This window comes from Pezoporus occidentalis, unplaced genomic scaffold, assembly GCF_034315485.1.
Source record: "Pezoporus occidentalis ecotype Australia unplaced genomic scaffold, CSIRO_AGI_Poc_V1 ctg83, whole genome shotgun sequence".
Taxonomy (NCBI): domain Eukaryota; kingdom Metazoa; phylum Chordata; class Aves; order Psittaciformes; family Psittacidae; genus Pezoporus; species Pezoporus occidentalis.
Window position 1 is genome coordinate 556,432 of NW_026916192.1, and position 14,480 is coordinate 570,911.

General features: G+C 49.9%; 1 protein-coding gene across 8 annotated transcripts in view; it reads left to right on the top strand.

The window, feature by feature from the left end:
- Nucleotides 1–14,480, top strand: part of CBFA2T2 (CBFA2/RUNX1 partner transcriptional co-repressor 2) — a 59,337-nt gene that overhangs the window by 23,823 nt on the left and 21,034 nt on the right. The window contains exon 1 of one of the 8 annotated variants that reach the window (XM_062604051.1): nt 3,473–3,823. The exons of 6 other annotated variants lie outside the window; for them this stretch is intronic. The gene's annotated coding sequence lies outside the window, so the exon portion shown is untranslated. Of the gene's footprint in view, nt 1–3,472; nt 3,824–5,571; nt 5,701–14,480 lie in introns of those variants that run through there. One more of the 8 variants, XM_062604050.1, reaches the window with a different exon arrangement.

Below are 14,480 nucleotides of genomic sequence, written 5' to 3' on the forward strand. Positions count from 1 at the left end.
GTCTGCTTCTGCAGCATGGCAAACACCTCCCGAGCATCCCTCACAGCCTGGAGAGGAGGCAGGAGGAGTGTGTGCTGCCTGATGCTCTGCAGCTCCGTCTCACAAAGGAGGAATGAAACCCAGCAGATCTTCAGCCAAGCTGCACAGAGGGTGACGATCTCTGAAGGCAGAGAGCTGTGATCCTCTGTGCAGCTCTCCCAAAGACTTCCTGAATTTGGGAACGCTGCATGTTGGAGCATCTGCTCCCGTTGTCTCTGTGCAGGTTGGGCTCTGAGGCAGCAGACGGAAGTTTTGCCGGCATCAGGGCAGCAGGATTTAGACATGAAGTAGCTGATTTACAGTGTCTTGCTTAAGCCCTGTGGGAAACTGGGTTTTCTTCTCAGGTTTCCCTATTTTTTGAAAGGATTTGGTGTGCCTGATGAGCTGGTGCTCAGGTGAGAGGGGTGGTTGTGTTTGGGGAAGAGAATCAGACTGGTTTGTGTTGGAAGGGACCTTAAAGCTCCTCAACCCCCTGCCACAGGCAGGGACACCTTCCACTAGAGCAGGTTGCTTCAAGCCCCTGTGTCCAACCTGGCCTTGAACACTGCCAGGGATGGGGCAGCCGTGCTCTATCATAGAGAAACCTGCAACTATGCAAAACTAAGAGACTGCAGTGTAAGAACCAAGGTAGAAGGGGTACAGCAAAGGCAGTGTGAGCAAACCCTGCCAACAGCAAACTGCGGGAGGCCAAGTGAAGGATTCGAAGGGTCTGAGGAAGGATCAGATTCGCTAAAGGCAAGGAGAATAAATCGTTACTCTGAGAAATGTGTTACACAGGGAATGCCCCGAGGAAAAGAGCAGAAACTCCATTTATTAGTGAAAACGCCAGACTGATGCTGCCAAGTCAGGTTCTGCTCTGCCCAAGGCCTGGAGCCACAGCCCCTGCTCACTTCCAAGGCGCTGCTGCTATTTTTGCAAGTTGAATGTGCTGGTTTTTGCAGAGGCTCGTTTCAACCTGCTCAAGCCAGAAGCGAAGGGAGCTTTGCTCACGTGAACGTGGGGCAGGCTCTTGGCTTGTTTTTTCCCTTCTGTTTTACTCCTCTTACTCTTGCAGGACCAGTGTCCCCCGGAGAGCAGGGTTTCACTTCTGCTGCTGCCTTGTATGTCAGATCACTGAGAGTCCCTAAGTGCTGCTTTACAGAGCTTTGTCACACATTGCTCACAGTGGGGTTTGGCTTGTGGAGGTGATCACTGGAGGGGGACAGCAGGAAAGAGCGTTTCAGGAGCTATATTCGGGGCAACCAGCTCTTTGGTCCCTGTATTGACCCAGAGAAGCAGCAGCGTGCAGGAGGCAGCCCGCTCCCACGGCTCTTGCTGGGATGGGTGAGCCAGGTGGCCTCTTGTTTTTTCCAGCTCTGTTTTTTTTAGGGTTTGGCTAAAACACAAGATTTGTTTGACGTGTATGCGCGATGTTTATAGTGGTGCTGGAGAGCTGAAGAAAGTCATTTGAGGACTTGGGCATATGTAGCAGATTTAAGGGAACGCAGGCTGGTTCTTAAACCCAAATGGGAGATGGTTGTAAGCTGTTGCCTGTTGGGTCGTTTTCCCACAATAAGAGCTGGCTTACCTATACTGGTTCTGGCCTAGATCATAAGCTTGCCTTCATCCTAGCATCTAGTGACTGCTTCCGTATCTGACTGCTTGTTAGAAGCTAGGTATGAAATGTGTTTTGACAGACATTCCAGAGCAGTCCCTGGGGGCAGCATCACTGCAGGTCTCTGGGAGCTTGAGCAACTTCTATATTTGTGATGGGGACTGTCTTAATTCATGCAGCATTCAGGGAAAGGCTGGAAAAACCTTTGTTTAGAGCAAGAGAGAAGCCAGGAAGCACTGGTGAGTGATGATCCTGCAGCTGAAGTGCAGCAAGGAGGGCTTTGGGTTCAGTTCCTGGGTCTGCAAGCAATTTGCCAAGGCAGGGCCTTGACCTTAGCAGTGCTTTGTGTGTTGGTGGCTCCTGTCTGAATGGGCAAGAGTCATTTCAAAGCATTTTAAAGTGTAACAATCATGCCTTTTACTAGGCTGGGCAGTGGCATTTTTGCAAGCCAAGCTTAAGGTTTTACAATAACGTGTATTGAATTTCCTTGGTGTGCTCCTGTGCGGGACTCCAGTCCTTCATGTCCGTAACAGGACTTGTGCTGTTGAAGGAGGACACTCACAGGAAGAACCAGGACTGTTGCAGATCTGCTGCTCTGTTGCTCTCCAGTCCTATGGAGACTACAAAGCCAAGAATCAGTTTTCCTTCCAGCAACAGGCTGCCACAACCTGACGGTGGGATGCTGCGTATCTGTCCCTTTTAAAGGCATCTCTTTCACCAAAACCAACCCAAGAATCATGGAATCATAGACTGGGTTGGAAAGGACCTTAAGATCATCCAGTTCCAACCCCCTGCCACGGGCATGGATACCTAACACTAAACCATGTCACCCAAGGCTCTGTCCAGCCTGGCCTTGAACACTGCCAGGGATGGGGCAGCCACAGCTTCTCTGGGCACCCTGTGCCAGCGCCTCAGCACCCTCACAGGGAAGAGCTTCTATCTTATACCTAACCCGAACTTCCCCTGTTTCAGTTTGAACCCATCACCCCCTGCCCTGTCACTGCAGCCGCTGATGAAGCAGCCCCTCTCCAGCATCCAGCAGCCCTCAGGAGCGCTGAGCCCCACCCTTGAGCTCGCCCCAAGCCAGGGGCAGCGGTGGCAGAGCCCCAGCCCCTCTCAACCTGTTGCAGCGAGCGGCGCCGTGCGCTGGAGCCGGGGCTGCGGGCGCAGCGCGGGGGGACGGGGGCTGCGCGCAGCAGATGTGCCGCGGCCGCGTGCCGGCTCCGTGCCGCTGCTCCCGGCGCCAGGTGCAGCCATTGTTCCCGCTGGGCCCCATTCATCCCGCCTCGGCTGCCGCTCCCGCATTGTTCCTGCAGGAAATTAGCATTAAAAACCCATCCGAAACCCCCATGTCCCTCAACTGCAGGTGACTGTTATTGGCCCCAGCTGCCACCCTTGTGCTTGATTACTTCCATATGGGCTTGTGGCAAGAAGTACGATCCACTTATTGATTTTATTTTTTTTTCCCCCTTAATATATTTCTTTTTCTTCCCTTTTTTTTTCTCCACCCAGCACAGACACTTCAGCAAGGAACAAAACCCTGATTCTCTTAAGCCGCTGACAGGCTCCAGTTGCTGTTACAACTGGGATGAACGTTTTCCAAGCAGAGCTAATTACACCCCCTCCCTGCTTGCTTCCTTTCTTCAGTGCCCACCCCATAAATGTAAAACAACCAGAGGGCAATTGGTGGTAAATGAAATCTTTGCAGTGTCCTGAGAGGAGGGTTTCTTGCTGAGCAGAAAGGAGTTCGCTGGGCTTTAGATGTTGGGTAATTTGGGGTGGGGTTGGGGTTTTTTTACTAGAAGATGGGAAACTGGGCTCTGAGCTATTGCTGCAGCACTGGTTAATGGGATACACGATCCCGACCTGGGTCTGGGGAGAAAAGGGAACAGTAATTGAATAAGTGGGTTGCTAATTTGTGAGTGTGGTCAGTTATATTGAGAGGAGCCAAAGAGAAACTACCCACCGGCTGTGGTTACAACCTTCTAGGAGCACGGTTTTTTTTCTCCTGGTACAATTCATCAGCAGGGCAGCAGCTTGCAGGAGACCCCCAAATCTCTTCTGGCAGAGTGGGTTTGCCTCAAGGGGAGATGTGCTGCAGTTAGGAGACAGGAGGGGGGCATTTCCTGCTGCCCTACCTAGGATTTGAACAGGAACCTGTTCTGCAGAGCACAGAGCATCTCTACTGAGGTGGGTCATGTCCTGTGGCAACGGGACCAGTCCACACTGCCCTGACCTGCTTTGTGCCATGGGGGGAGCGGCAGCTTGTCTCTGCGCTGGAGGCAGCAGGCATAGCTTTTCTTTGTGCTTCTATCCCAACAGCTTAAATGACAGAGCTCTGTTGGCTGGTCGAGATGTATACTTCTGTGGAGAAACACTGGGTTTCCCTTATGACACAGTGGGCCCCCCAAAAGGAGTTTGGTTATGCTGCAGTGTTGTAGCTGGTGAGGTTTGTGGTGGTGGCTCCTGACAGAGCAGCTTGCTGGGGGATGATGGTGCTCCAAGCACCATGACCAAGGCATTGCATGCTCCTGCCTCGGCCTGCGCAGGCTGCTTGAAGATGAAAAACCCATCAAAAAGCCCCGTAAGCCTCAGCTGTTGAGGCTTGTTCATAGGTAACCAGTAGATTTTGTGTCTTTGCATTCTTGGTGGTGTCCCAGCAGCCATTTCCATGGGATCTGTCTTGTTCCCTGCCAGTGATGCACGGGCAGCGCTGGAGGGTGAGCACCGAGGAGGGTGCTCCAGCAAGACACCAGTGCCACATTCTCCTGTTGTGGCACAGATACATGTATGTAAACCTCCAGCTAGGAAAGCTCCCAGGTGTGCTCTTCTCTTCTCGGAGCAGGACATGGAAAACGCATTCAAAACAGAGAATGACCTTTTGTTCGGTTAACAGAGCTCCACTGGTCAAAGAGCCCCTGTTCCTGCTCTGGAGGTAGGTGCTGTAGTGTGTCTTCGGGAATGGCTGGGGCTTGGCTGATTTACCTCAAGGTTATGAATACAAATGGAATGGACTTTACCTGAGACTTTGTGTCTCAGCTCTGGTTCTTCGGCATTTGTCAGGTTGACCTCCACCTTGAGGAGCATCCTGCCTTGATGGGTGGAACCCACCAGTGTAGTTTGTGAGAAGGATTACGACAGAAATCCTGGTTGGTGTCTCAGGAGATGGGTTTAGCTGAAGTACTCTGGTTACTCACTGCACTTCCTGGTACAGACCTGTCCTGGCTTGCCTGCCCGGGGTGGACCACCCTGAAATGATGCAGGTTGGGCACATCTGGTTGTAGACTTCGAGCCCATCCCCTCAGAGGTCCTGTGCAGCTAAAGCAGGTCAGCAGGGTGGATGAAGCTAGCAACACAGCCTGATCGAGTAGCTGGAGCGATTTTCTTCATCCTTGTTTTGAACCCTTCAAAGTCAAATCTCAAACTTAGGGGGTTTCTTCTCCCTAATTAAATTAACAGGCCATATGGTGTTTACTGTGCGCGCCTGCAATATGGAAGGAGCTACCTCCTGGATCACTTTCTTTTTTCAGGAGAAGCTGCTTTACCTGATGTCACTGTTCCGCAATGTTCTTTTCAGCAGCAGGCAGGGGTTATTTCCGCCACCTCGCTGCCGGTGGCATCACCTCCAGATCCTGGGCATGAGCAGCAGCGTGACCTTTGCTGGTTCTGCACCCACCTTTGTCTTCCCCTGGCTTCTGTAATCCCGGTTTGCTGCTTGGTGGGAGTGTGTACAGGTCGGAGGTTAGGATTAGGGTTGTAGGTAATCATGCAGGTAATGAGTCGTGTTCTTGGAGCTGAGGAGCACAGGAAACGACTCAGGGTGTGGGGTTCTTGGGGGTGATGGTGTTACTTCGAACAATTCCTACGAATTTTTTTGTTGAGGAACAACAGGAATGTGTGAAACTCGAAGTTTTGTGCTTTATTAAGGGACTGCTCAAACAAAAAAAGTTACTTTGCCTGTGCTCCTTTATCTTGACGTGAAATCTGGAGGAGGAAATGAAGACCTTGAGGATGAAAACCATTGGTTTATTATCAGCCCCTTGCATTTGGATGAACAAGAAAGTAGGGTAGGAATCTTTAAAACAGTAGGAGAAATGAGGAATGGAAAGTCTTGGATTTGGCTGTTATCAGCTACTCTCACTCATTGAGTAGGGTTTTTTGGTGAGCATGGTTCTGGTGTGTGAGTGGACTTTGCTGTGAGCTCACCCTGCATCTCTCCCATGGTCTACATTAAACTTTCTCTACAACCTTAACTCATTGGCGCGTCTTTTCTGTAGGGACTTGGTGCTCAAAGGGTAGCGGGGTGACCCTTCATCTTCAGCCAGGCTCAGCTTGTTCAGGGGTATCTGAGCTCCGAGAAACAAGATCCATTTGTGTGTGCTGAAAACACCCTGCCACATTAGCATATTCCTTGTAACGTATGCTCCAAGGGTGTTTCTTTGCAGAGAAGCCTCTCTAAAGATAGCATCATGAAGTTCTGTGTTGTCAACCAGGGACACTTGATCTAAAAAACAACATTTGATACACAGACAAGGTTTGCAAGTGCCATCTGGATCCTGGGAGAGGAGCTGGGTTGTCTCTGTTTTGCATACACTCACCAGGGGAAAAGAACAGGGACGTGCAGGCAGACTTAATTCTTGAGGATCACCTGAGCAGAACTGTTTAGTCCACACGAATGTCCTGGGTAACACGGGACACCAGTGTAATCCCATACCCCCGGGCAGCATGCGCTGCTGCGCCGCCTTGGGGTGCTGGGGATCATGCTGTAGGTGAGCGGTTTATTTATTGAAACCCCATGGAATCAGTTTCATGGAATCAATTCTCTGGAGCCAGTAGTACTTTAATCTTCCATCAAGCCTACTGCAAGGCAGAACCTGCAAATCATTGAATCCCAGCCTGGTTTGTGTTGGAAGGGACCTTAAAGCTCATCCAGCTTCAACCCCCTCCCATGGGCAGGGACACCTTCCACTAGAGCAGCTTGCTCCAAGCCCCTGTGTCCAACCTGGCCTTGAGCACTGCCAGGGATGGGGCAGCCACAGCTTCTCTGGGCACCCTGTGCCAGCGCCTCAGCACCCTCACAGGGAGCAACTTCTGCCTTATATCTAACCTGAACTTTCCCTGTTTAAGTTTAAACCCATTTCTCCTTGTCCTGTTGCTACAGTTGCTGATGAATGAGTGTGTTTCTGAGAGGTGGGATGCAGGGTATGCTGATGTCATTGGCTGCCTTCAGTTCTGCATGGTGGAGAGACCATCCTCAATAGCACACCAGTGCGAAGAGCAGAAAGCTGAAGACATGAACATCTCACATAGCCCTGGACAGAACAGCAAAATCACTGTCCACATCTTCCCAGGGACATGTAGGTCAGAAAACATATTTTACTTCAGGGCCTATTTCTTGACTTCCCAGCTATCCTCTTGTATGCAAAGCTCATTTGCCTAATGGGCTGGTGAGTGTAATTGAAAGGCAGCCTGCACTTACACGCTAGTGAGGTCTCACCTGTGCCCAGGCACAGATGGGGCTCTGCTCACTGCTGCAGCACTACAGGTAATTTATAGGCACTGTGTCACAGGCTTTCCTTTGACCAGGAGGAAAACAGCAGCTTAAAACAAACCTGAGGCTTTGCTGGTGGGTATTTTGCTGTTTGTGGTGTGGGCTGTATTTCCTGGGCTTGTAGTCCTGGTGGTTGTGCTTCTTGCTTAACATTGTCTTTCCCTTACGCTCCAGCTGATGGTGAGTAGGCTGGTGCAGGTTGCTAGTAACTAGGTTAGGACAACCCTAAGAATGAGTTGGTTGGAAAGTCTTTTCTGTGCTGTGTTGCACGATGCTTTGAAAGCAAACGCATCAGCAGCTGAGCCAACACCTTCACTCTATGGTCCCTGATGGTCCCTGTGCATCACTGAACCGCCAGAAGTTATCCATGGAAAATCTCCACCTCTGCTGCCCATTAGAATGAGTGGAAGGAGGCACAGCAGAGGCAGTTACTGCTGTGCATCTATCTCTGCTAGGGTTGTTCCCTGAAGAGACCAAGAAGTAGTGAGCTTTAATGGCTCTTCTGTGCACCCCCATCTCTCCATGCCTGGGCTCTGCAGGAGGTGCTCTGCTTGTGACAGCTCCTACAGGTATGTAGGTGTCCATCTACATCATCAGGCTTCTGAACACCTATAAACCCCATCCTTAGATGCATTGTTCCTGTGTTTCCAGCTCTGTGGGATAGTGGAAGGTTTTCCTCATGTGTGGGGCAAAGGGGAGGAGCAGTTTGTGTTGTGATGTGAGGATTTTTAAGCAGCAGAATTGTCATCTTGGCAGGGCTCGATGTGTGTCATTGATCAGGAGTGACTATTAGCTGGGCAGCAGTTAATGTACTTAGCACCCAAGTAGATGAAGTATGATCTCTAAAGTGCCAGCTTGATTTGTGGTGTGATGAGTGAGTCTTGGCTACCTTAGGGACATCATCAGGGCAGAAAGATGGGTGGTGGCGCAGCATTGCCAGCATCAGTGCAAGGGCTGCAGTAGTAAAGCCACCATGGGGTGAGGGATGCTTGTGGTCCTCGGTTCGGACTTGGGCGCTTGTAGGAAGTTGTAAGTAATGGGGATGAAAAAGACTTTCCAAGTTCCTCTTTTCCATGTGCCTCCTTGATTTCTTGGATAAAGTCTGGTGGAACTTTAGCCCTGGAGCTGGCTGCTGGTGGGTGAGCTCCTGCTCTTCAGCTTCCATCTGGAGAAGGGAGACTCCCTGCTGGACTCTGCTTTATGTTTGGAAAAGAGAGCAAATGGTATGACTTCAGGGCCCCAAGGGGGGCTGTTTTCTGTCTCCTTCCTTGCTTACTTCATTTTGGGTATGTGGTAGAACTTGGCTAGTGCTTTGTTTGGGGGTGGATTTTGAATTTGTTTTGGTTTTAGCAGAAAGGACCATTGTTTTCATCTAAAGTAGCCCTTTGACTACGAGCTTCTGGACTGCTTCCTTCTCCAGATGGTTGGGACTTGAACCTACTCTGTGCTTAACAAACACTTTGGGTTTGGTTTTTTTTTTCCTAGTTTAATTTAAGCTTTTAGTAATAGCTTTGGGTGTCCTTGGTATTCTTTGTGCCTCTCTGTGGTCAAAGTGATTGTTAGGGATTAAATGTGCTTTTCTGCCTTTAGATCTTCTCCCTTCTTTAAGAAATAGCTTTGCTTTGTAAAGAGCCATTATTTAGCAGTTACTGGTGCTAGTGCTTGGGCTGCTGGTGCTGGTGCTTTGAGCCTATCTTGTATGCATTGATTTTTACAACCTCAGTTCCTGTGTTACTCAGTTGGGCTATTTTCTACTCGCTGGATACCCTCACCCCTTAGACACCATGTCTGCAGCACCAGTTCCCATTAGCTTCAGATCCCCGCACGCTCACTGCTGTTCATGATGCTATAAGAAATCCACATTTTCTCAGTGCTGGCTGGTTTTTTGAGGTCAGTGGTGGCTTTTTTAGGTTGATCTATAGTGGTGGGAACCAAATTGTCAAGCAGCAGGGCTTAGGAAGATGGAGGAGTGAGAGAGGGATGTATTCTTAGATTGTTGGTGTAAATCTTCTAACTTAATCCTCCTCCTGTACATCTTTAGTAACCAGGTTTCAAGTTCTTAAATCTTCAATTACTGGGTGATTTTAAGAGGAATCATAGAATGGTTTGAGTTGGAAAGGACTTTAAGATCATCTGTTTCCACCCCCCTGCCATGGCCAGGGATGCTTAACACTAGACCATGCCACCCAAGGCTCTGTCCAGCCTGGCCTTCAACACTGACAGGGATGGAGCATTTGTGGTGGTTTTGAATCCATGCTCTTATTTTAAATGAGGCTATTTCCTCATTTAATGATTTTCAGGCTATTCCCCTTTTATCTTGTGTTGTATGAACTTCTGAGATGCTCTGGGATGGCTCTGCCCTATGTGGGCTGTATGTTTCTGTGTGTGGTGGGAAGCTGTTGAGCAAAGGGACTTGCTGCACTGACCCAGAAACAGCATCCTTCTGACATCTGCTAGATTCATACAGAACTGGCTAGAAAATTCCCTCCTCTTCCACAACTTTATTTTTCCTACTGAAACCAAGAGGTGGGATATAAAATACCAGGCAGTGAAAAAGAAGGGTCACTGCCCTGGTATCTCAGAATAGACCGTCACTTGTTTACTGCTCCCAGCTTCCAGGAATGAGCCAGACTCGCAGCATGGAAGCTTCAGGACCCAATAAAAATCCCCTGGGAAGGTGCTTGAGTTGGAAGAGTGGTTTCCCTGGGGATGCTGGACCCACAGCACTTGCCTGGCTTCTTTGGAGCAGCACAGCACAGGGAGAAGGGGGCTGCATCAGTGTAGCTGTGGCCTTACTGGCAGCAGAACAGTGCTGCTGATGGGCTTTCTGCAGGTTCCCCTTTTCTGAGCCCTTATTAAAGAATGAGGAAGGGCAGCAGAGGAGGCAGGGGTCCCAGGCTCTCAAATGGACCTGGTCGGGTGGTGGTCAGCTGAATCTGTGGCTTAACTCTCTCCTGTTGAGGACTTCCTGATGGATTTTAAGCACTGATGATGATGTGCCTGCTCAGACACCTAATTGCAGCATCGATGTGAGAGGCTCTTATGCAGAACATGCTGCAGAGAAGCTGCAGAGCAACCAGACCCCTCCAGGAACACTTTCCCTGGGTGAGACAACCCTATAGCCCCCAAAGGCTCTCCAGACCCACAGCTGTGACTAGAGGAGCCCAGTGGGGGCTGCAGCAGTGGCCCCATGCCAGTGCTTCATGGGGAGCTGCGCTGGTGGCCTGGGTTGTTCCTAGGAGCCTGCTCCAGCATCTCTGCTGCCCTGGAGCCCATCTGCATCAGTGAGTGCATTTCTGCTGACCATTAGGAGCTGTGGGGAGCCCCTCAGAGCTCGTTAGCAACAAGAGGCTGCCAGTTAAACACGGCTCCCTGGGCTCTCCCACTGATGCTGCTGGGCTGGAGAGGGAGGTAACAAACTGGAGCCCGGTGTGAATGTGTTTCATCTGGAGGGCAGGAGAAGGGTGGAGGTGCTTGTTCAATGGCCAGCAATGCAAGGTTTGAAAGGATTGAGGAGTGTAGATAAAATCACATCCTACAGCCTGCCCCAAAGCCTTTGTGAAGGTGGAGACCGCTTTCAGAAGTTAGAGCTTGGCTCCCTGTGTTATCCTCATTTGGGTCACCCAGAGTTTTACACCTGTAAAAGCTGGAGCTTTGTTTACATCATTTAGCATAAGCAGGAAGAAGATGATTTCCACTCCTAGAATTGCCATGCTCAGTTGTTCTGTAAAACCTAGAGGGGTTTGGTAAGAAATTACTCTTTTTTATACCTCAGCAGGGTTTAGCACAACGCTGATTTAAAATGAGGATGCTGCAAGGGCTGGAGCAGCTCTGCTCTGGAGCCAGGCTGAGAGACCTGGGCTGGGTCAGCCTGGAGAAGAGAAGGCTCCTGAAGGGGAGAACTTAGAGCAGCTCCAGGGCCTAAAGGGGCTTCAGGAAACCTGGAGAGGGGCCTGGTACAAGGGCCTGTAGGGACAGGCCAAGGGGAATGGCTTTAACCTGACCGGGGGGGAGACTGAGATGAGCTCTTAGGCAGAAGCTCTTCCCTGTGAGGGTGCTGAGGCGCTGGCACAGGGTGCCCAAAGAAGCTGTGGCTGCCCCATTCCTGGCAGGTTAAAGCCATTCCCCTTGGCCTGTCACTAAGGGACATTCATACCAGCATGGTTATCTCAATTCTTGCTTTCACTATACATCGCATTTACTGTAAGTGAAACTCAAGCTCTTTTTTCCTAGCATAACGTTTGTATGTAGAACCCCCCAAATAATTATTGAAAACCAGTAATCTTTGATGGCCGAGCTGCTGCTCCAAGTCTCCATCTAAGTGGTCCATCCCTTTTGTCCATGTTGTGTCTGGGCTCCGACGGCCTCAGGAGCCGTTCGTCTTCCTGGTGTTTTCTTCCCTGTGGCAAATGAGAGACAGATGTTCCCATCTGGAAAGTTTGCTCCTGCCACCATGGTTACAGTTGGAGCCGGAGGATTTGGAGAGCAGCACAGCAGGCTGGGACTTTGAAATACTCATTTTTCCCTGATTGTGATAATTGCCTGTTTGATGTCCGTAACCGCTTTCATTTTTCATTCAGAGGGCTTTAGCCTAAGAAGTAAATAGCGTGGAGGAGTAAATATTGCTTCATATTGTGATAGGAGTGGATGATTAAAGAACAAGATAAATCTTTATTCTGTAACTTTAACTGGAACAATGAGCTAATGAAAAATTACCAGAATACATTAGCAGTAACTAATCATATGAATTGGATAGGGCCTTTAGCAAACTGCTCTAGTGGAAGGTGTCCCTGCCCGTGGCAGGGGTTGGAACTGGAGGAGCTTTAAGGTACCTTCCAACGCAAACCAGTCTGATTCTATGAGGAGGTTTCCAGGTGAGGATGAGGAGGATTCCCTGCCCTGTGACATGATGGTCTCCCCAACACTGCCACTGCATCCCTTTGGGACAATGGATGAGCAGAAGCTGTTGGCATTGACATGAAGAAATGAACTTGAGTCATTCAAGTGTATTTGCATGGGCACTAGCAGTGTGGGAAGGGAATTGCTGTGGTATATTGGTAAGAACAGCAACAGCTCCCAGGTGGCTGCCCCACAGTGTGTAAATGGTTTTTAGGGAAGCTTTCATGGTCTGAGTAACTATTCCCTTGCTTCTTCATGGAAAAGACAAGGAGAATGGGGGGTACCACAAAGTGGTCTGTGTTCTTGTAGAAGCAAGGTGACCAGAGTTTGAGGGGTTGATGTACACCCTACCCTGGGGGCTATTGGATGTGATAGTTTGGGAGCTAGATCCTGTATCCATGTGTTTGCACCGCTGGCCCTGGTATGAACCCATAGACCAAGAGGAAACCAGAGCTGAGGCAGCAGGGATGCTGTGCAGGTGGGTTTGTGCTGATGGATCCGATGTGGCCATGGTGAGGGCAGAGCCGGAGCTGCAGCCATCTTGCCTGGGTGGGAACACAGCAGAAGAGAACTGCTGTGGAGTCCAGCCTGTGCTGCTGACGAGTCTGTAGAGCCAGGCACATTAATAGGGTTTTCTGAAACTCACTGAAGGGCAGGAGGGATAAGGATCTGCAGTCTGCTTCAGGGATAAATTATTAATCTTATTTCCCTTATTAACTGCTTTCGGGACTGCCTGTGCACGATAACATACTTTGCTCTTTCAAGTTCTTCTATCCAAGTTTCGCATTGAATTGAGATTTAAAGTGAAACAGCTGTGTGTGGGAGAGGACTAGATGGCAATGGAGATACACGGGTTTATTTTTGATGTATAAAATGCCTATCCCAGGCTCAGCAGCTCCCTCCTGTGTGACGCGAGGCTCTCCTGCGAGGTGCCGAGTCCTCTCCCCTCCCACAGCATCTTGCAGCTCAGGAGCCTGGATGTGCTATAAACCCAAGCTGAACAGGGTAAAAATAGGCAGATCGCATTTGGTGGAGGAAATATCTGTGCAGGAACATAAGTTACCCACTGCAACAGATGCTATAGTACCATCTTGGCCAGCTCCCTGCTTTGGTGTGGAGGAGGAGGATGGAGAAGGACCAGCATTTGCTGCTGACCTGTTTGCCTCACTCATATCTCCCAGTTCTGGCTGTAAATTGTCATTTATTGGCTCGAGCAAAGGGAGACCTTTGGAAGCCACCCTGCATGCAAATAAATGTCAGTATTGGTACAGAAGTAACCTTGACTGCAAAACTCTTAATCCTCCTCCACCAAACTGGGACTAACCCAATCACCCTTTTATTCCTAATCCTGCTGTATTGGCTGCCTTGTTTCCGATGCTTATCTTCAGTCTTCCCCCTCCTATCGCTTTTTGATGCAGTGATGCTGCAAAAAGATAAAATATTGGCTCTTTCCTCCATGATGTGATTCCAGTTTGAGCTTGAAGGATGTTGTCTGGAAGCAGGTGATGGAGGGATTGCAGCGGCATAGCAGTAAATGGTGTCTTCTGGAAGCCTGAGTAACGATCCTCTTGTTTTGCATGTAGATAACCTCTCATCTGCATGCCTTGGAGAACTGCAAAGGTGCTCTACAGATGGCTTAGAGCCATCAAGGGGAGGGAGAGGCAACCTTAGAGCGGAGGAAAGATGTTAATAACATTTAAATGCAATTCTTCCCATTTCTCAGTTCCTAAATGTGAAAAATATTAGCTTGGTGGAGATTGAAAACAGATGGTGAGCAGTTGGAGCAGATAAGCATGTTATTCAAAATAAACATTCGCCGAAGCTGGGGAGGTGCTGAACCATATTTCATCTCACCCTATTTACATGAGCTGGGAGGTTACGCTGCTGCTGCCTCTCATGTGCATTCAGACTAGCACCAGGGAGCCCCACGGCGGCAGCCAACTACAGAGGGTCCATCGCAGCGTGTGGGGCTGGGGCCACTTCCCTGGCTCCTTCCTCGGGCTGGTGCATAGAGCTGGTTAGCTTAGCACTGGGCTGCAGGCAGGGTGCTGCCGCTGGAGAGGGCACCGAGGTTTGGTGCCTCCCTTTGGTTCCCTCTTTCAAGTGGTCTCTATCTGTGTGCGGTTCTGGTGTCCTCAACATAAGAAGGAAGCTGTTGGAGCAAGTCTGGAGGAGGCCATGAGGGTGATCGGGGGCTGGAGCACCTCCCGTATGGAGACAGGCTGAGAAAGTTGGGGCTTGGCAGCCTGGAGAAGAGAAGCTGCATGGAGACCTCAGCAGTTTCCAGTGTCTGAAGAGGGCTACAAGGATGCAAGAAAGGGACTCTTCATCAGGGACTGTAGCGAAAGGACAAGGGGTGATGGGTTTGAACTGAAACAGGGGAAGTTCAGGTTAGAT